The sequence below is a fragment of the Epinephelus lanceolatus genome, chromosome 10, assembly GCF_041903045.1.
Source record: "Epinephelus lanceolatus isolate andai-2023 chromosome 10, ASM4190304v1, whole genome shotgun sequence".
NCBI classification, from domain to species: domain Eukaryota; kingdom Metazoa; phylum Chordata; class Actinopteri; order Perciformes; family Serranidae; genus Epinephelus; species Epinephelus lanceolatus.
In genome coordinates this window covers 38,877,709-38,903,706 of record NC_135743.1, presented here as the reverse complement: position 1 = coordinate 38,903,706, position 25,998 = coordinate 38,877,709, and the positions used below count along the sequence as shown (strand labels likewise).

Genomic DNA, 25,998 nt, shown 5'->3' with positions numbered 1-25,998 from the left:
GAGATGACATTTTAGTGATTTTTTTATCCGACATTCTTAACTTAAAAAAATAAATTAAAAAAACAACTCAATTTTTGTTTTAGGCACTTATTGCTTTTGTTTTTTCCACCTAGATTCCAAAGACCAGATTATATGACAAACCATGAGCTATGCAATGTTTCATGATCGCCCTCCCAACCTCATACAGTCATGCGGTGCAGATTTATCTCTGCAACCATTTTTTCTGCATTTACTTATATTTCATTACTTCTGCTGTTGCTTTGAGTGAAAGTTTCAGGCATCTTCCAGTATACCCAAGGAAGAAGGCTATTTTCTTATATAAGTTGATACATTTTGACTTTTTGAATTCTTTAAAATGATATTTCTTTAATCTCTGACTGTTCCAACCAACTCTGTGCCTCAAGAGCCTCCAGCAATCATAGGACTGTCAGACAAATTGAATATTGTCTTTTTTTCTATCATCACCTTTCTCTTTTTGAACATGGAAAGATTTCTTATTTTTCTGAAAACAGTTTTGGATCTTGGACAGCCAGGATAAAGGCAATTTTTAGAGTTGTTTTATTTTTATCATGTTCCAATAGATGCAGGTGGCTTGACACTGTCTGGGGGTAGGACTGTCTGGCACTTCTGCACAAAGTCTGAGTTTGGTAGTAAAAGTGGACATTGCATTGATCTTTTTGTCTATGGGGATTTTATTCATTATTTTATGAGTGTTTGCCTGTGGAGTTTTAGTTCTGCAAACATTTAGTCCAGGCAAAGCTGCTGTGGAAATAGAAACTGTTTTGATGGTTGAGCTAAATCTTGGTGGGTGAAGCCAAAGAGCTGTTTTTCTTGCTAGACAAGTTGCAATTCCAAACAAATAGTGCAGAAAAACATCACATAAAGGTTTCTGTAAGGAGGTTTTGGAGCATGAAGTTTGGATCTATAGCTCACCACTGTCTTTGTCAGTTACTGTGGCCACAAAATCCCGATTTGGTCAAAGAGGAGGAAGCCAGAGGCAAGACAAGCACCATGCCTGATACTGCTAGTCATCTGTCAATCATGCAAACATATCTATTTGATGCTACAGATTCTAACAGTATATTGTATGTTGGCATGGATATTGTACTGCTACACCCGATATGGTACAGACAAAACCTTACTCTTAGTTCTTTATATGGGTCAAGTTCCAAAAACAGTGGATTCTTAGTTTGCCATTATGCAAGTTGTCAGTATGTCATTAGACCCTTCCCTCCTGGTAAATGTCCACCACTTTCAAACTCTAACTCCTCAAACTTGACAGAGCTTCTCAATGGCCACAGCAGATAGAGGCTGAGTAGTTTCAGCCAGGATGAGTAAACTGATCTTCATCGGTTATATTGGTGGAGTAGCCCTTTACGGTTTGGGTTGTTAAATAAAGTGTACTACAACAAGTCAGGAAACACAGGCTGTCATTTAATTATTATCTAAACAAATTTCATGTTTGAAGTTTGAAATATACAGTTTATTTCACATACTGATCCTTATGTAAGCATAATTATCCCCATTTGACATTAGCTGTTGAGAAACAGGCAGGGCTCACTGTGTGGGATCAAGTTGAACTCATATTGACATAAACAAGAAGTGCGAACATGTCAGTAACTAGTCATTATAGTTATGCTTTTTGTTCTATTTATTCATGTTGTTTTTCCTATTTCTTCTTTTCTAGTGTTATATTCAGCTGTCATCAAAGGTAAGCTTAAGTTTCATATGGATACATGCTATTTGTAGGTATATCAACACCTGATCAGGCAGTATAGGCATCACATACATGCATTACTTTTATTTTACCACTGTGTGAGGTGAGGGTGGTGGTGGGAGGCAGTGGTCCACTCCAGCCTTTCATTAAGGCACTAAATGGGGACATCAGGACCCTTATACATGGACAAACAACACATTTTCAATCTGACCTCATCACATACCAACGTTTGGTCATGGACTTTTCACATCAACATATGACCTGCAAGGTACGCTGGGTGCGTTGGTTGTTGGCGTTCTGGGACGCCATGTCAACTTCAGTCTGTTACATACATTGTGTGTTCACCAACTACACTTATGTTTTCACAGGAAATGTATAGTTTGCATACAGTCTCTTTCAAAATAAAAACACTAAGTAGGTACAACATTGTCCTTATCTAGTTAGGTTTATGCAACAAAACCCCATTTGCTTTTGGGGTTTAGAAAAAAGGACAAGGTTTGGCTGTATGGTCATGTGGGAAGCCAACATTGGCCTCCTGGGTGAAAGTCGGTAGTTGTTGGACCCATCCCTCTTTGCACTTTCAGCCCCTCAACTTAACTTGTTATTCCACCACCTTTCCTCCAGGCACCAGGCCACCAGGCACTGTAACACAATAATGATGACAGGCTGCATACCATGCAGAAGTGAAAGGACACCTTCTTTGTCTGTGTCTGATGTTGGAAGTCACTGCCCAAGCGCCGGTATTTAGCGACTTTGGAATGAGACCGGGTTGGGACAAACAATGTCACACCCACTGGTAGATCTCAGAGAGCTAGCACGGCACCCTCATGAGACCTCATAAAACAGAAACGCCTGACTGTTGGGTACTGGTATTCACAAGTGGAATACTAAAATCCTTAACTTAAGTTTGGAGGGTAAAAGTCTGCTAACAACTAAGGACATCTGAAACCAGACACTGCTTTTTTGCAAGAGGACAGGGGCTAAATAACTGGGAACCACTGGTTTAATCTTAAAAAATGTGCTTTGCGTTTTAAGCTTATCTGTTTTGATATATAGTTTTGATCTCAGAGGTAACTGTTGCTGTCTTAGAAATTTAATGGAATACGATTTTTCCTCAAATGAGGACACACAAACATTTTCACACAGACCGATTTTTTCATTGCTGCCATATAAATAGCATGTTTTGATTTTAAGCTTCCATGCCGGTGATAGCCATGGCGGGAGGCATTATGTTTTTGGGCTTTCTGTACATCTGTCCCATTCTCATGAAGGTGATAGCTCAAGAAGGCCTTAAAGGGATAGTGCACCCAAAAATGAAAATTCAGACATTATCTACTCACCCTCATGCTGAGGAATGCTCTGGTGAAGTTTTAGAGTCCTCACATCCCTTGCGGAGATCGGCGGGGGAGCGGCTAGCACACCTAATGGCTATCGGCGCCCCAGACTAACATCCAAGAACACAAAATTGAAGCCACAAAATATCTCCAACATGCTCATCTGTAGTGATCCAAGTGTCCTGAAGCCCCGACATAAAAAGTTGTTTCGAAAAACGTCATATAAACTCTGTTTTTAGCCTCACTGTAGCCTGTAGCTCTGACTGCTTCTCTGTGCTCCGCGCTCACATGTGCGCACTTGCGCAAGACCAGCGAAAGCATGAGCTTTGCTCACCCGTGTTTACATCACGTGACACGTGCAGCGCAGGGAGAGACAACGGTAACCACAGTAGCTAAAAGATAACTTGCACTATGGTCTTTTAGCAAAGGACAGCCCAACATGTCTGAAGACTTTGAAACTGAGGAGGAACAGCATTTCTTTGTTAAGCCGTATTTGTTTGAGCCCGAGTATACGGATGGAACTCAGGCTAATGGATGAAGCAGCCGCCGCAGCTCATGAGCCTCAGCCAGCCACAGAATACCGGAGTCGAGCACTGGAAACCTGGTGGTGTAGTTGTTTCAAATACAAAGCAATGCCAACGGGTGAGGAAAGTCTTTGCTGCTCAGACTGGGAATTGGCGATGCCTGCACTTGAGAATCTGGACATCAGTACTGACGAGACTGCTGCTCTTCAGAGACCGTGCATCACCGATCACCCTGAGCGCACACATTTGAGCGCGGAGCACAGAGAAGCAGTCAGAGCTACAGGCTATGGTGAGGCTAAAAACAGAGTTCAAATGACGTTTTTCGAAACAACTTTTTATGTCGGGGCTTCAGGACACTTGGATCACTACGGATGAGCATGTTTGCGATATTATGTGGCTTCAATTGTGTGTTCTTGGACGTTAGTCTGGGGCGCTGTCAGCCATTAGGTGTGCTAGCCGCTCCCCCCACCAATCTCGGATGTGCGGACTCTAAAACTTCACCAGGGCCTCGGTCGGCATATGGGTGAGTAGATAATGGCTGAATTTTCATTTTTGGGTGCACTATCCCTTTAAGGGGAGTGTCCTCAAATTTGGCACAAACATCCTCTTGGACTCAAAAATGAACTGATTAGAATTTGGTGGTCAAAGGTAGGGCTGGGTATCGATTCAGATTTTCCAGATCGATTCGATTCGATTTTCAAGGACTCAGTTCAATCCGATTCACGATTCGATTCGATTCGATTCAATTCAGTTCAAAATCGATTCAGTGAAGTATATTTCAATTATGATACAGAATTTGCTTGGCTATTAAGATATTTTCTGAGAACTAACTAAGTATATTTAACAAGGAACCCTCTGACCTGGTGCATTACTATTAAAAATACTGTTTACATTAAGAATTGACCCCAAAGCAGTACATTAGTTATCATGTACTTTTATTTAACATTACCTGACCAACACATACAAAATAAATATTTTAAATTAAATCTAATCACAAGGCAGACAATTTAAGTGAAGTGGCTACAAAAAATGTAAACAAAGGACATCCACAAGTTTGCTGCCTGTAACCGTCTTATAAAGCTTTTGTGCAATACACTACAGTGGTTGTGATGCACACATTGACTGTATCAGAAGAGAAAAAATATATGTAGGTGAACCCTGCAGCAAAGTGAACCCTCTTCCTCAGAGAGGATCTTTGCCTACCAGTTTGTTCCTGGCGGCAGAGCAGAGTGAACCGTCTTTCTTCTCAGAGGATCTTTGTTCCATGAGAGCAGGCACGCTGCTCTCTGTGTCTGTGTAAACAACGTTCGCTGGCGATTTGACAGTCACTAGAAGCACATTATGACCCTTTGTAAAAGTTTCTGTGTGGTACCTGTGTTGTACATGAGCTAACGTTAGCGGGTAAGGAAGGACTGAGAGGCTGTCCCGTATGTGTGTGTGTGTGTGTGTGTCTGAGGAGCGTCAGTACGTTAGCTTGTTAGCCGTAACGTTAGCCTTGCTGTTTGTCATGTTAACGTTATCGTCAGCAGCCTTGAATAGCTTGTAAAGCTTTAGCATAGTTAGTTAACACATTTGTTATCGGCCCATGTGTTTACTGCTACAGAGAATTAATAAATCTTTGGTTTATTTGAACAATGTCGCCTCTCTGCCATCTTTTATCACGCTTGCTAACGCTAAGTTTACTTTACCAGCAGATCTGTATGAGGTACAAACTGAGGCTACAGCTAGCAGTGTGCTGATGCTTAGTGGTATTTCTTAATCTTTTCTGTGAAACTGATGTGCATTTAATAAACATGCGTACATTATTAGCGTTATATTTTTAGGGGAAAATGTGAGTGAAAATACTCGCACCGTAGACCCATGCCTTCAGTGGACACGCTCCCACCACTGTTTGCTGCTCTGTCTTCATTCAATGTCCGGCCATCTCACGAGATCTCTCGCCATGACCTCAGGTGCTAAATGCTGATCTCGCGAGACTACCTGGGTTGATAGTACTGCAGGCTGCTGCAGTCTGCTACCGGCTGTACAACACGTCCACAGAGGAAAATAGTTATATTAAAAGATCGATTTTTTAATTAATGAATCAATATTGTGCCATTTAAAGGAAAATCGATTTGAATCGATTAAATCGATTTTTTCAACCCAGCTCTAGTCAAAGGTCAGTGAGGCCTCACAAATCATAGTTTGGCCATAACTCAGGAATTCATATGCTAATTATAACAAAATTTTACACATATGTCTAATAGGATAAAATTATATAGTGATGACATTTTATATCCCAAAGGTCAACGGTCAGCTTCACTGTGACATCATAATGTTCTGCAAAAACACTTTTCTGGCCATTATCCAATGTGATAATTCAGGAACAGAAGGGGAGACATTGTGTCAGATTCTGAATTAGTGACACTAATCTTGGTATTGACCTTGAAACGGTTCTGCTTGCATAGATCGTTTGTGCTGCTGGGGGGAGGATGTGTGTGAAGCATCCGCGTTCACAGACAAGAATGTGAAGTGTAACTGCAAAGTGATGGGTTTGCTTAGGCACATAAGAGGCAGTAATTCAACTGTTTTTAAAATGAGTCTTTAAGGGGATACATTCAACCCAATCACTAGAAAAACAAACAAACATTTGTTTGTTATTATATAGCAAATTAGCTGAAATGTTATGTTTCAACAACACTGTGGTTAACGTGTGATACGTTTAGGCATGAAAAGCACTTGGTTATGGTTAAGAAAAGACTAATCCAAGTTGCAGAGCGGCTGATGTCTCAAAAAACTACCGATTTTTACAGCACTATCCCTGCTGGAAAAACAGCAATGTGTCACCAAAAAAACAACAAAAAAAAAACACATTTGGTGGCTACAAAGCCTCTGTAAACATAGCGATGACTCACTAAAACACCACTGTTTTTGTTGTTAGTTGGTCTCAAATACTGGTCTGCGGCTTGGCAGGCATCTCGCCTAGGTGCCACACGCTTCACCATCCCCTCCACCTCCCGATGACAGAGTTACCTCATATACTACGTCACTTTAGGAATGTTGATATGATACATATGGATTGCATTCATGGATTGCAGAAATACACAATGCCAACATTTTCTTCTGGCAACTGGGCTGCTATATTTTATCTAAAGTGTTCATTTTTTAAACCTGTAAGCAGTCCAAATTCAAAGTGGGTCAATACCTTAAAATAAATACATTTAAAGACTAACCTTGACCAACTTTTACTTGAAACTGCACATGACAATGCCCCGAATTGATCCACTACTATCACACAGAACAAATAAATCCTTCTCCCCACAAGCTGAGAAACAGTTTTACTCAAGAAAAACTTAAAGTCAAGCAATGAAACTGCTGTATTGATATATCTCGCTTGCTGTCACTTTTTTATGTTATTGACGTGCTGTAGCGCAGGCATGTGTGGGAAGGTTGATGCAACACTTCCATGTCAGTCACATCTGCTTCAGTTATTTAGCGAATGAGACGTCTAAGTCACTGCAGAGCCAAGGCCACCTCGCACAGCATCATCTCCTCTGTTGAAGGTGTCTCTTTCAGCTTATCAGCTCCCCGATGGAGCAGCCGTCTCCATGGTTTCCAAACCCAATTAAATAGGTTGTTCCAATTAGAGAGTAGAGAGCGCTGGGTGTGATAGGTAAGAGCAGGAAGACCCTGGCCTCAGCCAGTAGGCTAGCAACCACCTCCAGTCCCTTAACTGTCAGAGCACTGTTCTTCTGTCATCACAGTCTAGACAGTTATTTAAACAGCACAGACTGCTGTATGGGCTTAACAGTGTTTCATTGTGCCCACATGTTGCAGTTGCTTCCAAATTTATATGAAGGAGATACAGACTGTGTCAATATATGTGACAAATGGTTGTAGCTGGGTGTTTTATTGTGGTGGGGAGGGCGTGATAATGCACATGGATTCATTAACTAACACCCGAGCTTAAATCCATTGGCAATCAATATAATATAGGTAACAAATCCGCACAGAAGCTCCCCTCAACATGTGTGACCTAATGAAAGTGGAGCAGTGTGTTCCACCTCTCTCCTTACACAGCATTATGTATTGAGCCAGACTGCTGCTAGTGTTTGCCTTCCTAAGGCCAACGCTGCGACAGAGAACAAACACAGATAACACATCCTTTGTTATCTCCCCTCTAACAGTTTACTTTATCCCTGCCAATCCACACATGCTATTGAAGGAAAAAAAGAGCTGTCGTAGATCACAAGATTGTTTGTGTGATGACATGAAGTGTTCTGCAGGGTGAGGAAGATAAAGACAGTGTCAGGCTGCTAACTGCTTAACATTATTACTGGGTGTTACCAGTAGCTAGTTTGCTTTGGAGCAGCAGTGGTGTCATGATTTGTAATCACTGGGAAACATATTGATGTGCTCTGGCATCTCAAAGACATTAAGCACTGACATAACATTAGCTGCATATTTGGTAAAAACAGCAATGAATGATTGCACTGATGTGATTTCAGAATGTGAATTAGTTTCAATAAGGGAGCCTAACATGGATGCAATGTAGCATAATCATGCTGTACATTTCCCTTTTCCCTGCATTGTGCTCATTAAATGTAAGTGACTTTTAACAGTAGATAAAATAGATTCCAAAAAAGTCCTCCTCTTTGTACCTGTCCACCAGCTGGAGGCCAGATCTAGCTCCCGTATACCTAGAAATGGCCCTAGCCTTGGACGGGCGGCCCGAGCACTGGGGGTTCGATGTCTTGCTCGGGGGCACCTTTGCAGTACCCAGGAGGCAAACTGGCACTTCTCCAGCTACCAGTTCATGTACCATATTTGTTCCCGATGGGGTCTTGACCGGCAACCCTACGGTTCCTAACCCAAGTCCCTATGGACTGAACTACTGCCGCCCTAATTCTAATGTTAATGTTGGTTGCAAGCTAATGTTAGCACTTGCATCATTTTTCATGATACCAAATTATTACAGACCCAAAAAACATTCCTGACGGCTTCTATTCAACAACAGTATTGATACTTAGCCCAAAACATGTATAACTAAGAGGCCCATTGTTGTCCCCAGCTGCCATGTCAACAGTTGGTTGCTACGTCACAAAGATGAAAGAAGTATTCATCATTCCACACTCAACTTTTGGACTGTTTGGAATTTGCCAGTAGTACACTGCATTTTCCCATACTGTGCAGTGTGAATGCGCTTAGCGCACTTGTGCACTCAAAATATCAATGGTTTAGTACAGAAGTATGCATTTTAAGACACAGATTTTGAAGAGAAATATATCACAATGCATGTAGTTTAGTCAGAGTTTTGAAGTTGGCTAATTCATCAGCCAATTGGCTTCCAGCTGAATAGTAGCATGAAATCATATCAATTTAGGTATGCAGGTTCATAAATTGTGAGTTTGTATGTATTTTTTACCAAAAATAAATTGTTTCACAACCAGACAGGTTGGTTCTTCGCTGGAACTAAAAAAATAGCAGGTTTTTCTTGAACTAAAGCTTGCAGAGAGATGATGGAGAAGGCAATGCTTACTTGTTTTTTGTTTAAAAACAAAACAGTCAGTAACAGCAGAACAAAAGTTTGCAGATAAACAAAGTAATCTGAGATTCTGCCTGTTTGCTTCCCACCATTGTCCGTTGGTTACACATCCTTGATTATAATTGTTCCACTCAAAACTGATGGAAATGCAGGCTTGTTCACCAGATAGAACCAAGGTTCCAAGAATCCTGAACAAAACCGGATCAGGAACCAGAGTTAATTTGGTGGAAAAGGGGTATGAGGATATATTAATGTCAAAGCCTTTTGCTGCTGAGGCGTGCTCCACCACCTTACATTATATGGGATAGATGATAGAGATGGGCAAGATCCCTGTGTTGACTTGTGTTTGTTTACTAGGGATGGGCAGCACAAGCAAAAACACTATTCGAAAATCATGACAATTTTTCGAATAATTCCCCGATGATTCCCCGAATTCCCGATGTAATTGATTAACAGGGGGGCGAGCTGCTACGGGACTCGCGCTGCAGACGTGTCGTGCCGCTGAGCCCAGCCGTACGGTCCCTCGCCGCCTCCTGCGTGCCTCGCTCTCAAATGACTGTGCATACTTGTTGTAGATTTTTGATACGCAAGCTTTGCCTCACAGAGTTTGCACTGCACCTCATTTTCGTTTATTTTGTTGAAGTTGTTCCACACAGAACTTTTTGATGACTGTAGTAGTCTCTGCATGTTTCTCCTGTTTGTAGAAGAGCATCAAACTAGCTGGTAGCCCATCTCACACCGCTGAAGCAATCCTATACTGCCCTCGTGCGGTTAGGAGCTGAATTGCATGTCAAATAAAGGGGGGAAATAAGACGGCGAATACTAATAGTCGCATTAAAAAATCGATTTTTCAAAAATGAAACGATTATTCGAAAATTTGAAAATCGTGACCCATCCCTATTGTTTACATCATCAAGAATGGTTGTTTGGTTACAGAATTGGTTGTGTAAGGATTAAAATACTGTGCGAATATAACATAAACTACTAACTAGTGATTTTGGCTGAGGTTAGGTGTCAATGTTTGTTTGTTTCCCAGCACATCTGTACGAGTAAGTGCCACTCAGACATATCAGAGCTTTCTGAAAAATTTGAGTTTTCCATTTATAAGTAACTTGTATGAGTAGGACACTCTGGGCGGTGGCAGCACAAAAGCCAAACATGTTTATCTGCACACACTGCAATGACACAGTACTGGTTGAAAACTGGCTCATTTTCCCTTTAGCAAGCATATTTAGCTCAGCATCAGCTCTCTAACATTAGCTTGCTAGCTATGGCTAAGGGAGGTTTACTTTCTTAGATTGGTGCTCGCTGAAAATGTTTAAAAGATGAGTGAGTGTTTGTTTATTTGCCACACCTGCTCTCATACAGTGCTGACTTTGCTATGACAAAAAAAAAAAAAAAAGTCAGGTAACTTAATCATCCTCATTCCGCTGCCACTATCTGCTGGCTAATGCCAAACCAAGAGGAAGACCACATTTATTATTAACACTGGCTACAGGCAGGTTACAGATTAATTGTTTACCAAGTAACATAACAGACTTATTAGGTTAGCACTAAACTGGGTTTGAGAGGGTTGTGAAAATTTACAAAAGATTATAAACTGACATCAGTTGGAGAAGTACAGTAATTATACAATACAGTTGTAATCTAAATGTTATTGCAATAGGTTACAGCTATAATTGCATGCCTAATGATGTTGGCAATATTTTCCTGTTACCCCAAGTAACTAACCCTAACCCCATAGCCCATTTTTAGGGGCAAAAAGCTGTTACTAACTTTAAGGGAAAGCTTTCATTTTGTGTTTCTTCATATTGCATTGCAATAGCCTGTTTAAATTTCTTCTTCTTCTTTTTGGTTGTTTTTACTGAGGGGGTCCAGTCCCATCAGAAAATAGGACACCAGAATTATTTTGCACATTTTGCACAATAGGTAGTGCTTGAAGCTCGGCTCGGTCAACTTAATTAATAATTGCGCTCCCAGTTGCTAACTGGACGAGTGACCCCATCAACAGATTAGAACAACAAAGAATTCTGCAAAACCCTGGATTACGTCCAGTGTCACTGTTTTCAAGATTGTGATTTATCTAATACCTGCTCTTGGCAGTTAGGGTATAGTGAAGTTTATGGTTATGACAAATGAAAAATGGTGGAGGTATGGATAGGGTTAGGCAGCCAAACCACTTGGTTAAGGACAGTTTGTGGTCATGAACATTAATTTCAAGTCTATGATGGGACACTGTCACTACACACCCATCCACCACCATGACCTCTTCAACCTAAAATCAGATTACAAAAGCCTCAGCTTCAATAATTTAACAAAATGTGTGCAGCATTTAGAATAATCACCGCAGAGTAAAAAAGAGCAACCAAATATGCTGTAAATACAGAAAACACTACAAAATACAGAAAACACAACCAAATGCTGGAACAATGCGAGCAGACCAGAACACACTGTCAACAGCAACAAGCTGCAGTAATATCTGAATCAATCCATCAGAATGTCAAACTAAACTAACACTGTTTGCTCATTTTCCGACACTACCGATTGAGTAGTTGACTTCAGTAACATTATGAGCCACAAACCATGGCAACAGATAGTGTGTCCCAGTTGTGTGGAGGCGGGATCATCACTTTTCAGAGTTTCGTTGAAAGTTATTTTGTTTAGTTCATCATTTTCATTGTCTTCTGTATGACTTGCAGCATTTTTGTATCTGTTTGTTTTCTGTATTCTGTGTTGCAGTGTGTTGAGCTTTCAGGGCCACCATAGAATACACTAAATTCATTTATTGATTTCAGTCTGAAATTTTGCCGTCATAAATGTGGTCATTAGAGGGCTTCAGGTTAACAGTTTAAGAACGTAAGAATTGAAATCAGTAATCTGTAAAACATCATTCAGACAGTGATTCCCACTGTAATGGCTCAGAGGAACAGCAATCTTGAACCCAGCTGCAAGACTCAGACAAGTTAAGGTCACGTTTAACGTTTATGTTTACTTGAATCTAAAGGCAGGCATCAAAATCAGTCAGGCAGCTAATCCAGAGAGGGGTTAGGCAGAGAATCATCACTCCATGGATCAGGCAAACGACAGGCAGGTAGAAACAAAGGCTGGAAAGCTAGAGTGGATGCAACCTAAACAATCAGGCATGGAATTAGAGGAGATCTGCTGGTGTATAGAAGCCTTTCTCAAACTGGACCCTCCTCACTCTCACTCCAGACTGTAACTCTACTTGTCACCTTCACAGCTGAATGAAGCACCCTTCATTAAGGTGTAGGGTATAAATACAGTGGCATGCTTCAGGATGAACGTCCCTCTCTCTGGCTGGAAAAGGAAGTGTCGTAACTTTTCGTAACCATGGAGAGGCTTAAGTTTGCTTTCAACAGCCTGACGCTTTTTAAGAAAAAAAAAAAAAAAAAAAAAAGACACAGAAATGACATGACATACATGAGAAGCCAGGGCTCTACATTAGTAGAGTCTTTTTGGAGACTAAGTCTTTAATGATAAAGCTGTTACTGAATATCTTTTGTGATAATTCATCCATTTTCCTGTGTTGAAAACAGTTATTGTTGTTATAGTTATTGTTGGTCATCCCTCTCAGAATTTGCATCATGGCACTGCCAGCACAGCGGCACTAATGCCTGGTACACACTACACAACATTTCTGTACGTTCTGACAGTCACTATGTGACATTACGCGATTGTGGAGTCATAAAATCGTGCCGTGACTTGGCCGACAGACATGACACACTACACGATGTTATTCTTGTCCTATTTTTGTTACTTTTACTATTATTTCAGTCACAGTGTCTGTTCATGTGCCAGCCGAAATGTTGTTGTAGTAATATAAAAAAGCGCCAGCAGATGGCAGGAGCTACATTTGAAGTACTGTACGCAAAAAAAAACAAGTCACTGAATCCTCCACAAGAAGTTCCTGCAAAAGTTTCACAATAAAAGCCTTTTTAGAAAATGAAGGGATTCTCTCAACCGAAGTTATAATAGGCTTTTAATTTGAAACAGATACAGGAAGTCTTGAGTTTCAAATGACGGCGTGACGCATTAACTTCATCAAGGCAAACAGGAGTGGATTAAAAGTAAAAACATAAGAATACAGAGGGAATAATAAATAACAGACCATCTGTAATGTAGTCTGTTTCAAATGAAGCTGGGAGCCTCTGCAGTTGTGGTGAGTAAAAGCCCCGCCACTACTTTTTAATTTTCTTATTTTATGTCCGTCTCCATTATGAAGAAATAACATTGTTTGCTAGTTTGATGCTAATGGCAGTACTCATCAGGTTGACAAAGTGCCTCTGCTGTTTCACACCATCATTTTTTCCTTTTTACTCTGTGTGGTAACGTCCCTAGAGGAGATATCAAAAACGCCGGGGTGTTGTTGTCATACAGTTCTTTACGGCAGCAGATCATTGTGTGTTTCTGTTGGTCAAAGTGACGGCTGTGATGGAAACAGTCGTGAACAACAAAAAAAAATCAAACATGCTAGACTTTCTGTCGGGACGTCGTGGGGTGTCCCAGATGCGGCTTCGAATGTCATTAACTATGAAAATCTAAACAAGATAGGATGATGGATTATCGTGTACGACACTCATTGTCGTTCACGATCAATGCCGACACCGTACATCGCTGTGTCGGGCTAGAATCGGGCTGATATCGTGTAGTGTGTACCAGGCATAAAGCAGTTAGTGAAGTGTGTGTATGTGTGTGCAAATTAATCTACAAATTGATCTACACTCACTGGACGCTTTAATAGGTGCACCTTTTCAACTGCTTGTTAATGCAAATAGCTTATCAGCCAATCACGTGGCAGCAGCTCAATGCATTTAGGCATGTAGACATGGTTAAATGCATTGAGCTGCTGAAGTTCAAATTGAGCTTCAGAATGTGGGAGAAAGGTGATTTAAGTGACTTTGAATGTGGTATGGTTGTTGGTGCCAGACAGGCTGGTGTGAGTATTTCAGAAACTGCTGATTCACTGGGATTTTCACGTGCAACAATCTCTAGGGTTTACAGAGGATGGTCCAAAAAAGAGAAAATATCCAGTGAGCTGCAGTTCTCTGGGTCTCTGAGATTCGCATCATGGATGTGCAGCCGACAAATCTGCAGCAACTGTGTGATACTATCATGTCTATAAGGACCAAAATCTCTGAAGAATGTTCCATCAACTTGTTGAAACTATGCCACAAAGAATTAAGGCAGGTCTGCAGGCAAAAGGCGTTCCAACCCAGTACCAGCAAGATGTACTTATAAAGTGGCCGGTGAGTGTATATCAACATGTTTAGACGCTTAAAAATATTATTGCCGGTTAATTGACTAAATGTTAAACATTAACATTCCTATTCCCTAATTAGGTGGTATTTTTTATTTTCATTTAGTTTTTTTTGTTTTTTTTGTAAACATCTTCACATTTTTCACTCCGATGTTCATAGGCTGCTTGGTTTTTGCAGCAGTTCCTGTAAAAATATAGCACTCTACAATCAAATCAATATGTCTGCCCTTTTCTAGACTACAGAAGCATATATTTTATCCTGAATACAATGCAACAATTAAGATGTTATTATCTGTATGACAATGTCAAATGTCTATATTAGTTTGAGCAGTTTATTTTTAGAAGGGTAGTCACACAGATCATACATTTGTACTTTGCCTCTTCCATGTTGAACATAGTACAGCATTGCATGTGGTCAGTAAGTCAGCATCGTTGCAGATTGGTTATTGGTGGGTTTTATAACTAACTGGCTTACACTTGTGTATGACGGACCCTCTGCATGAATGCACAAACTGAGTGGAAGTGGGTAAGGAGAGGCTGTAAGGGGTGGTTTGGGAAAGGTCCTATACTAGGCTGATTATGGAAATGAAAAGCAAGTGAGTTCATGGGTAGGTGATGGTACAAAGTGGTACAGGGGTACTGCAGGGCAGGAGGGAGTGGCTGGATCTGTGAGGACGGGGAGAGTCAGTGCATGGCAGAGGACACTGGCTGGCTGGAGTTGTGACTGCTGCTGCATATTTTACTGTCTTGTTTTAAACAGTCAGTGTTTTAGCTTTTGGCCTAACCTGTTCAAAGAAAAAATTTAGTGTAGATCACACTGCCAAAGCAAACCAACCAGAGGCAGTACTGAATCCTCCTGGCAGACAGAGCTTCAGTCTGGAGAGTACACGTGATAGCTCAGCCTGGATGGCAGGTGCCACAGGAAGGCAGAGTTTAGTTATGGAATAGAATGGGGTGATTTATCTCAATAATGACTCCTTTTTGTGTGACAAGGCAATTTCACTGCCCAGAGGTGTTTTTTTCTCTCCTCCTCGGGCTGAAGGTTGTTTTCAAAGGGAAGCGGTGCTGATGGAATGGCCTGAGATCAGACTGGGGACGGGGGAGGAGGCTTTAGTAAACACACATGAGCAATCCTTAAGTTTGGCTGTGTCAGCTGAAGAGGTGACAATAAAGAGAGGGGATGAGGCAGAGCCACTCTCCCACTGGAGAGAAAGACATTGGTTTTGAGTTCATCTTTCTTTTCTTTTCTGAAGAGGTTACTGTCGAGGGTTGAGCCTCAAAACACACTGCCTTTTGATTTTCATCCTTCCCTTTGATCCTGTCATACAAATCTGCCATGTGGCTCATCTGTATCTCTGAGTATGCACATCAAAAAGCCTGCAATCAAAACAGCAATAACTTGGTTCTCTTTGTGGTACAGGAAAAACATCCTCTCACTTTAATCTCAAATTACAAGCAGGCATGTGGCTTATATGTAGCTATCAGGCTTTGGAATCAATGTCACAGAAAGCTGCACTCAGGGGATTTTTAGGCAGACACATTCATAATGAAACTGGCATTGTTGTTTGTATGTACCACATGCTTCTTTGGAGAGAACACCATTATTTTTGATTTTGGACTGAAAAATATACAATGAGCAATCAAAGGAGGGGGTAAAATTCTGGGACAGTTTGACAAAGAAAGTAAATAATCAGCATTGTGTAGCTGAATCACAGCAGTAGACACTAGCAAACACAGAACAAAACATGAAGTTAAATTTTAGAATATTGAATTGTCGTGAATAACCTTGAGGGGATCATCTGTTTGGTTGTGCGTATGTACGTTTGTGTGGGTGTTTGTATCTGTCTGTCCACAGCTAATCTGGCAAACTAAAGGACCAATCAGCCTAATATTTTGTGTGCTTATGTGTGACTGCATGCCCAAGGATTTCTTGTGGTTTTCATGATTTTTAATTTTTGAAAAACCCTTATTTATTGACTGTTTTTTACCATCATTGACTACTTCGCTCGCAAGTTTTACAGGGACTGGCTTGGCTAAAAACAGCAAGCCTCACTGTCTGTTGCAGGCAACGTTTTGGCCTTCCTTATGGCTCAATAACTGACATCCATTGAAAAGTGTGAACTGGAGCATCTGCAGATTAATTCCATACCCAATATGTTATGATCCACTAAAGTACAGTACAGGCCAAAAGTTTAGACACACCTTCTCATTCAATGCGTTTTCTTTATTTTCATGACTATTTACATTGTAGATTCTCACTGAAGGCATCAAAACTATGAATGAACACATGTAGAGTTATGTACTTAACAAAAAAAGGTGAAATAACTGAAAACATGTTTTATATTCTAGTTTCTTCAAAATAGCCACCCTTTGCTCTGATTACTGCTTTGAACACTCTTGGCATTCTCTCGATGAGCTTCAAGACGTAGTCACCTGAAATGGTTTTCCAACAGTCTTGAAGGAGTTCCCAGAGGTGTTTAGCACTTGTTGGCCCCTTTGCCTTCACTCTGCGGTCCAGCTCACCCCAAACCATCTCGTTTGGGTTCAGGTCCGGTGACTGTGGAGGCCAGGTCATCTGCCGCAGCACTCCATCACTCTCCTTCTTGGTCAAATAGCCCTTACACAGCCTGGAGGTGTGTTTGGGGTCATTGTCCTGTTGAAAAATAAATGATCGTCCAACTAAACGCAAACCGGATGGGATGGCATGTCGCTGCAGGATGCTGTGGTAGCCATGCTGGTTCAGTGTGCCTTCAATTTTGAATAAATCCCCAACAGTGTCACCAGCAAAACACCCCCGCACCATCACACCTCCTCCTCCATGCTTCACAGTGGGAACCAGGCATGTGGAATCCATCTGTTCACCTTTTCTGCGTCTCACAAAGACACGGCAGTTAGAACCAAAGATCTCAAATTTGGACTCTTCAGACCAAAGCACAGATTTCCACTGGTCTAATGTCCATTCCTTGTGTTTCTTGGCCCAAACAAATCTCTTCTGCTTGTTGCCCTCCTTAGCAGTGGTTTCCTAGCAGCTATTTGACCATGAAGGCCCGATTCGCGCAGTCTCCTCTTAACAGTTGTTCTAGAGATGGGTCTGCTGCTAGAACTCTGTGTGGCATTCATCTGGTCTCTGATCTGAGCTGCTGTTAACTTGCGATTTCTGAGGCTGGTGACTCGGATGAACTTATCCTCAGAAGCAGAGGTGACTCTTGGTCTTCCTTTCCTGGGTCGGTCCTCATGTGTGCCAGTTTCGTTGTAGCGCTTGATGGTTTTTGCGACTCCACTTGGGGACACATTTAAAGTTTTTGCAATTTTCCGGACTGACTGACCTTCATTTCTTAAAGTAATGATGGCCACTGGTTTTTCTTTAGTTAGCTGATTGGTTCTTGCCATAATATGAATTTTAACAGTTGTCCAATAGGGCTGTCGGCTGTGTATTAACCTGACTTCTGCACAACACAACTGATGGTCCCAACCCCATTGATAAAGCAAGAAATTCCACTAATTAACCCTGATAAGGCACACCTGTGAAGTGGAAACCATTTCAGGTGACTACCTCTTGAAGCTCATGGAGAGAATGCCAAGAGTGTGCAAAGCAGTAATCAGAGCAAAGGGTGGCTATTTTGAAGAAACTAGAATATAAAACATGTTTTCAGTTATTTCACCTTTTTTTGTTAAGTACATAACTCCACATGTGTTCATTCATAGTTTTGATGCCTTCAGTGAGAATCTACAATGTAAATAGTCATGAAAATAAAGAAAACGCATTGAATGGGAAGGTGTGTCCAAACTTTTGGCCTGTACTGTAGGTGTAACCCACTTCTGATGGGGTGCACAGAGTAGTTAAATAGTTAGGACCAGTGTCTAGATTCGTAGGAGGGATTTAAAGAGAGAATGACAGACACAATAAGTAGCTGGAGCCAGATGATGTATTAAATGTAAAATGATACTAAAGGCACTTTGGAAAAATAACAAAATAAAGTATTTGTTTAAACCAACACTCTAGCTTCACTCAACCGGTTGAGACTCTTAAGTGCATTCAATGCAACAAATCAACAATATTTCACCCTTTTGAACAGGCAAGGCAAATCACATAAAATTGCACAGTTCACTCTAAATAACAGAAAATGTCCCTTTAATTGAAAAAAATATTTCAATGTTCCTTTGTTCCGTTCCTTTAAGTTCCATTCAGCTAGCATCAGTCAGACAGTCAATTTCAGTCAAGCGCTTTTTATATCAGTCAAGTCAGGTAGTGAGGTGTGACCTTTTGTCCTACCACAGAGGTGAAAGGGGAAAAGACGGGAAGAGGGGTTTCCTCCTTGGGGCAAGGGTGGTGTCACTCCAGCTCCTCGGATGAGGAGATGCTCAGTTTCACAGTTGGCTCACCATCTCCTTCATCAAGGAGAATCTGAATCCACATCCAAATCTAGGGGTTCTCTCCAGGGATCTCAAAAACCTAGCCTGTGCAGAAACAAAGCTATTACTCTCTGGGTTATGTCTGAGTTCCTGACTCTTATGGCCATAATAAAATCACATCAAAATTCTTCAAACACTACTGTAACACAATAGTGATTAACTTCATAACTTACTGTTCAGCATTTCTCATGAAATATTTCATCCCTTTTAACATAACTTATCTTTTTAGCTTTTTAACCATGGATTATGATTATTTAACATTTTACACATTAAATTATGGTTATTTGACATTTTATCCATGAAATAGACATGTATGTATCTTTTTTAAATCATGAGCTGAATGACAGCACATCAGCATTGATGTTACACATCACACAGTAGTTTTACTTAACCATACAGCATATTATTAGCACTGGTGGTGCATAAAAGGACAGCGATGCTGCAAGTGTGCCCAGTATAACATAAAAAGCATACGAAAAATAATTAATCCACCATCAACAGAAAATAATTGACTTATTACTCATATTGTATATTTTTCTATCAGGTTACCAATGCAAAAATTATGCTGCTTTAACACTCTTCATATCATAGCAGTGTGTAGAAAGTCAAGTTCACATATTAGCAAGGAAACAAACTTTCTGCAGGACCTCATGACGACACATGGAACTTGGCACACAGACCTGCTACCACTGTTTGCTGCAGTTAGCCACATTAGCTTAGCTCGGCTCAACTCACCAAGACGCTGCCAAACGTTGTTAAAACTCCTGGCGCACAGGTCCGTGGATCCGGTCGGTCACTTCACACTCAGACTTCTGCTTAAATTTATTCAACCAATAGTTTTAGTTTTGCACGTTATCATCTCATTTAGCAATAAATCTGCTTCGTCTGCTCATGTCCGGGCTTCTGACTGACGGCCTACGTGAAGAGGGTGGGACTTGACTCTCCTTTCCAATCAGAAGTCTGCATTGGCTGATTGAACCAATAAGAATCAAGTATAAGGATACCCGTGATTGACACCTCGAGTAGCAAACAGAAAATAAAATGTGCTGGAATGAAATAAATAATACATAAAATAACACTGGGAGTAAAATAACTTTACAGAACTCAATCTTATACTGGGTTACATAGGCACTATACAAGATGAATAAATTACCATGTAAGCTGTGCTGCAATATTGACTAAGGGAGATGGGAGGGACAATTGCAGCAGGTGAAGCTGCACCACGTTACCTGTTGCCATGGCTGTAACCAGCCAAACTGGGAGAATTTCAGAAGCAGACCACTTTTACTGGCCAGTTTTGTTGACTTGTAGATTTCGTGGATTTCTTTTTTTTTTTTAATTAAAAGGTGGCATGGTGGTGCAGTGGTTAGCATTGTCAACTCACACCAAGAGGTCTCCTGGTTCAAACTCCAATAGGGGGGGTGGAACCCGGGGGTGAAGGAGCCGTTTGGAGTTTGGAGTTTACACGTTCTCCATGTGTCACTGTGGGTTCTCTCTGGGTACTCTGGTTTCCTCACACAATCCAAAGACATCAGGCTAGGTTAACTGGTGACTCTAAATTGTGAATGTGAGTGTGAACAGTTGTCTGTCTCTATGTGTCAGCCCTGTGATAGTCTGGTGACCTGTCCAGGGTTTATCCCAACAGGATAAGCGCTTACGGAAAATAAATGAATGAATTAAATAATCGTCTGTTTTTTCCTCCTTGATATTTGTGGCTCTATCATAAGTAAGTCAGTAGGCTACGTAGTTAGACAGTTTCTCTCTTGGTCTATTTTATTGTGTGTACTGTTATTTCCTACTTTGTTGTGCTCTAGTCTACAAACTTAATACCCTTCAAAGTCAAGTTATGAACGACATGGTTCAAAGTTTCCTGGCTGTGTTTTAATTATTATAAATTCAATCATATATTACATCTACCTACAGTGTCTGTTAGCAGTAAAACTCAATCTGCTCCGTGCAATTCGCTGTGGTTCTGTCAAAAATTGACATGGTGCGTATTTCTAATAACTTCTGGGACACTTCTGAAAGACAAAGTGCTACATCTGGTAAAACTCTAAAAATTGTCTAGCGTAACTGTGATCAGCTCGAGCAGCTGCCTAGTGGAAATCTGCACTCAGTACAGTGCACTTTTCCATATTTTATCCTGAATTTACCAGAGAACAACAGGACTTAAGAATAGGTACCTTAGCTGAGTTTTCATCCACCTGCTATTATGCACATGCTCAATATGCACATAAAAAGATCTGAGTGGCAATACAGAAAATTTCCAAGTATCACAAAGATAAATAAATAAATAAATAAATAGATAATAAAATTGCTTGGCTGAGAAGGAAAAGTTATTTCATTTACAAAAGCAAAATGCAACAAAGTGCAGTGGAAACACACTAAGCAAATACATCATGTCATACATGGCGCATGTGACTCAAATATCCACTGAAGCTGCTGCTTCACTGAAGAGACGGAAAATTGGGATGGCTGAAAACATCACATCCGTGTGGAGCAATGAGAGGACTGTAATCTTACTCATTTTAATGCAGGAAACAAACATAAACACCGTCTTTTCCATCATGCTTTCTACAATATTTTTCAGTTTGAGGTTTGACTGGAGCTTTATGTTATCTTGTTGCACCCTCTTCTTCTGCAGTGGTTTAAAGGCTTCTGGACGAACCAACTCCTAAAAATCACATAGTGAATGGAAGTGGGCATTAATTCATATTTTCCTGTGCTGAATTTCTTGAAATTGATTAGAATGTCCTCTATATTTGCATGGAAACCTGGCTAATGTTTTGGAAGGTATTCAGTGTTTGCCCACAGTTTGGCAAAATTTAACATCCAAGTTTTCAAGAGGAGGGATTTAGTGATTTGCTTCCTGTATGAAGGACCCTTATGGGGATTTAGTTTATAACATATGGATGTTAGAAGTTCAGTATGAAGGTCAACCAAAAATGAATTACTCTGTTTACTTTGATTTATAAATTAAATCAAAATCATAAAATATAAGTTAAAAGTAACTAATGTCTCCCATCAAAGACAGCTTGGAACCAACATTCTTTGTAAAAGGTTCACAATATGAAATTAATGGCTTTATTAATGGTCAACAAATAATTTGTGAACATCCCTTTGGTTAGTGTTTGTCCTTTCAACTTGTTAATAATTAATTATAAATGTTACGAATGATCATATTTTTCTCACTTTCTAATAAGTATGCAGTTATAAATGATAGCAATACAATAAAGGATCATGACCATGTCACTTTAGTAAGCCATCTTGTCTACATTTATAGCCTAAATGTGAGTTAGGTCACTGATAAAGGGTTGTACAATATCTGTCAAGTCTGCAGTTGTAAATGTTCACAAGGTGTTAATGGATTTTGGTCTACATTCTCTGCAGAGTTGTCAAGTAGGTAAGTGGCCTAATGGTCCACTGGTTTACCTGATTGGTGAAAGCAGCTAGCTAAAATGATTATAATGCTGAAGGAAGATAAACATGTGGCAAAAGGATTTTTAGTTAATGTGATTCCAATTCCTCCTGAGGATGGCATCAATGTCCAACCCACATTTAATGGCAATCAATCTAAAAACCAAGACATTTCATTCTGAACTAAAGTGTAAGCCTCACGGTGGCCAAAAGTCATTATGATTCATTGTCTTGGGACTATGACTGCCTGTACAAAATGTTGTGCCAACCCATCTCATAAATTTTGAAATATTACACAGGATAAGTATAAACTCTGACACACTGATGGCAAAGAAAAATTAGTTGTCAGTGTCGGTCAGTGCACCACTTTAGTCCAGACTGAAATGTCTCAGGAGATAGTGGATGGCTTACTATAATGTAAGGTCCATTACAGTCCCTGGACATAGACTCTGACTCTCTTTGATCATCCCACCCAATCAACAGAATAAATGTTGGCATTGTACATTTATGCAAACCACTGATACATTTGTATGTTTTATGTAGTGACTACATTGAAACTTTACATTCCAATTCAATCCACCTCCCAATGACAAAGTCAGCTAATCTAGTATGTCATGTAAAGGCCCAGAAACACCTAACCGAACTCAGAGAGCTGGTGGTGATGAAAGCCTCCTGTTACATCACCTCATTTCACCTGTGTCTCGGCCAAGAAGTTGCACACGAACACACTACAAAGACTACAGCCTATGGCCAAGCAGCATGTACGATCTGCACCTTATGTTATGTTTGTCTGGATCTTACTCCCTCTTGACTTAAGCTGTTTGTTTACTTAGCTTACTTCTGTTTCTCATCTTGTGCGCTGAGCTAAACTGCCAATCAGAGTGATTTCATTCACTGACAGGCCCTGCTGGCGCTGATTCAACATGCTGAACTGGTCACAAAAAAAACAACTGGGGTCGACTGGGGTAGATGAGGGCCAATGGTGCGGGACACACAGCGTAGACTAGGGTGACAGAGACTCACTGACGGCCGACCGTTGACTTGGTGTGGCAGAGCCTTCAGAAACATTTATTTGATACACATGAAACATACAACTTAAACATATTTGTGGTTTTCATAAGTGTAAAATGCCAACATCTTCTTCGAGCAACTTGGCAGTGTCATCACCTCAAAATTGTAATTTTTACAATACTGAGGTATGATGTGGTTATGACCCAAGACCTGAAAAACTAATGACATTCCCATCCGTCATTATTTTCCAAAAGTTAGCATGTTAACACCACTAAAATAAGATGGTAAGCATAGTCAATAATGTACCTGCCAAGTGTCAGCATAGTAATATTTTGGTGAGCATGTTGCTGATGTTAGCATTTAGCTCAAAGAACTGCTAAGCACACTTGTTAATGCTTTATAACTAATGTAATAGCATTAATAAGTGTATTAACCATTTATAAAGCCAATAGTTTAAACTTAGCGAGCCCTTTATAAAGCTTCAAGTTTCAGAATGATATTTTCTGTTCAATTCTTTTTATGACTATATTTAGTGTTTTACAACTGCATTCAGACAACTGCATGGATATAAAAAGTAACAAGGGGTTGTAAGGAGACGCCCTGTTAACTGTCCAGGGTTATGTAAGTGTATTATGTTTGTGGCAGCAATGCTTCCTTCTGATTGACAGTTTCTGCTATCTTGACACAAGATGTTAACTTCTTGGCTATTTCTGCCTCTCCACACCCCTATTACAGAGTTGTCCGATCTGCCCGAGGCTACAGATAAACATTACGGTTAAATGAGAGCCATTACAGCCCACTGTGGAATATGGAATAATTCCAACAGACATTTCTGGCTTGGTAAATGAATCATATCTAACACATTTATATATCCATTAACCTGATAGAGTCACTCAATTGAATTGTGCGCACAAGATAATTAGGTGGGGAGCTTCAATCAGAGTTGGGAATCAAGACGTCTTGGATATCAGAATGAGCAGATTGGTCAGAGGGAGCCTGGATGATTAGGGTCAGTCCTGTCTTAAAGAAACAGTGCCACAGTGGTTACGGTCAGCACGTCTCACTGACTTGATTCCAGACCACTGACAATAATGTGGCTACAGTAAAATGGGCCTCGGGTCATTCTTTTGTTTTAAATTTTCATTCCGTTGTGAACTGAGTGCCTTTTGAATAAGCACACAAAGACTTGAGCTTTTGGTGTGTGTAGAAACTCACTGATATATATATTACACACACAGTAGGGATACACTGATATATGGGACTGCCGTGGCCTTTTATTAAATATCACATATTGACCAGTGAGTGTCCACTCTCATTTAAAGGCAGCAGTATATCCCAGAGTTCCCCCTGCTAAGAAACATGCATTGTGCTTCAATCTGCTTCATTTAAAGGACCTGAGTGGTAGTGTACATGCTCAGATTGATTTTCTACCCTCCAAGAAGAAATTAGTTTCAGTTCCTATCAATATGTTTTGTAATACAGCTGGGCAATAAACACGAAATTCACCAAAATTAAGATTATGAATCTTTAACCAACCTTATTTGAATCATGTGTCGTGTTTGTTAAATCACAGACAGGCTGTCATTCGTAGCCCTTAGATGCACCAGAACACAGAAAGAAATTATATATAAGCCAAAGAAACAACCAATCACTGCCAGCCAGTGTGTGTTCGAGTCTTTTATTTGTATTTTATTACTACAGAAACCGAGTCAACATTGGATAGAGAATACCACTCAAATGTTGAATGAGAAGCTGCAGAAAGGGCCATAGGCAGGTCACACCTTAGCTTCAGTCAACATACGCTTTAAAAGACGGCTAAATGTAACTTCTGCTAGAAAATAGTTGCGGCTTTGAGAGGACACACATGCAGTGTGTTCCAGCACCTGAAAGCGTGAAGCATAACCAGTCCTGCTGTAGAAATTGCACTAATTTTGCAAACAGCAAATATGATGGTCTGAGAGAAATATAATACATCAGCATTTACATTTTTTATCAGCATAAATGACAAAACTTTTTAATAAGTGTATCTGTATATGTTTATACTGAATGCATCTAACAACACTCAGTGACAACATTTTTTGTTTGTTCTCTGACGATATTCGCTTGTACCAACTGAAGCATTATAAAGTATATGACCAATGTGAAAGAAACATAGTGATATCTTTGGTTGTGGCTCTAAAACGGTGGTCCTATGTCGCACAGTGAGAGAGGTTCAAGGATACCTGTTGTCAAGGTCTTGGGATCAAAGACAGTCTGGGATAAAATTCTGAAAGTGTCAGGAATTTGGGATGACCATCTCACTGTGTGACTGCTGTTACGACCTACGTCTGCTAACCAACCAATAGAAATGCAGCATAAAACGACGCTCGCCATGGAGGCAAAACATGTTTAAAGAATTGTGTGGGATTCCAGCAAAGAGGAAAACCTTTTTGAGGTATGGCAGCAGGAGCCTTGCTTGTATGATGTGTCGTCCAGCTCTTACCATTATCATGTATAGAAGGACGAAGCATGGAAGGAAATAGTGGCAGAGTTGCAGCTGCCAGGTGAGCAACCTAGCAGCTAGTACATACACAGACACATGTCAGTATGTATTGCCCACAAAACTTCAGGTAATTTAATAATGTGTTATGCTTCACAGTCGGAGAAATAATAACCTGTAGCATCCTTGTGCACTCAGTATGGAAAGCCGCTGCATTGTATGTCTTAGCCTGTGATTCACTACACACAGCGTACAGTCTGCATACATCAACCTTGATGTTGTACCCACATTCATTAGATCC

General features: G+C 40.4%; 1 protein-coding gene across 2 annotated transcripts in view; it reads left to right on the top strand.

The window, feature by feature from the left end:
- The window catches only part of tsnare1 (T-SNARE Domain Containing 1), a 320,279-nt gene that overhangs the window by 30,874 nt on the left and 263,407 nt on the right, over nt 1–25,998 (top strand). The window contains exon 2 of one of the 2 annotated variants that reach the window (XM_033639647.2): nt 1,688–1,711. The exons of the other annotated variant lie outside the window; for it this stretch is intronic. The gene's annotated coding sequence lies outside the window, so the exon portion shown is untranslated. The remainder of the gene's footprint in view (nt 1–1,687; nt 1,712–25,998) is intronic. 2 annotated transcript variants of the gene reach the window in all.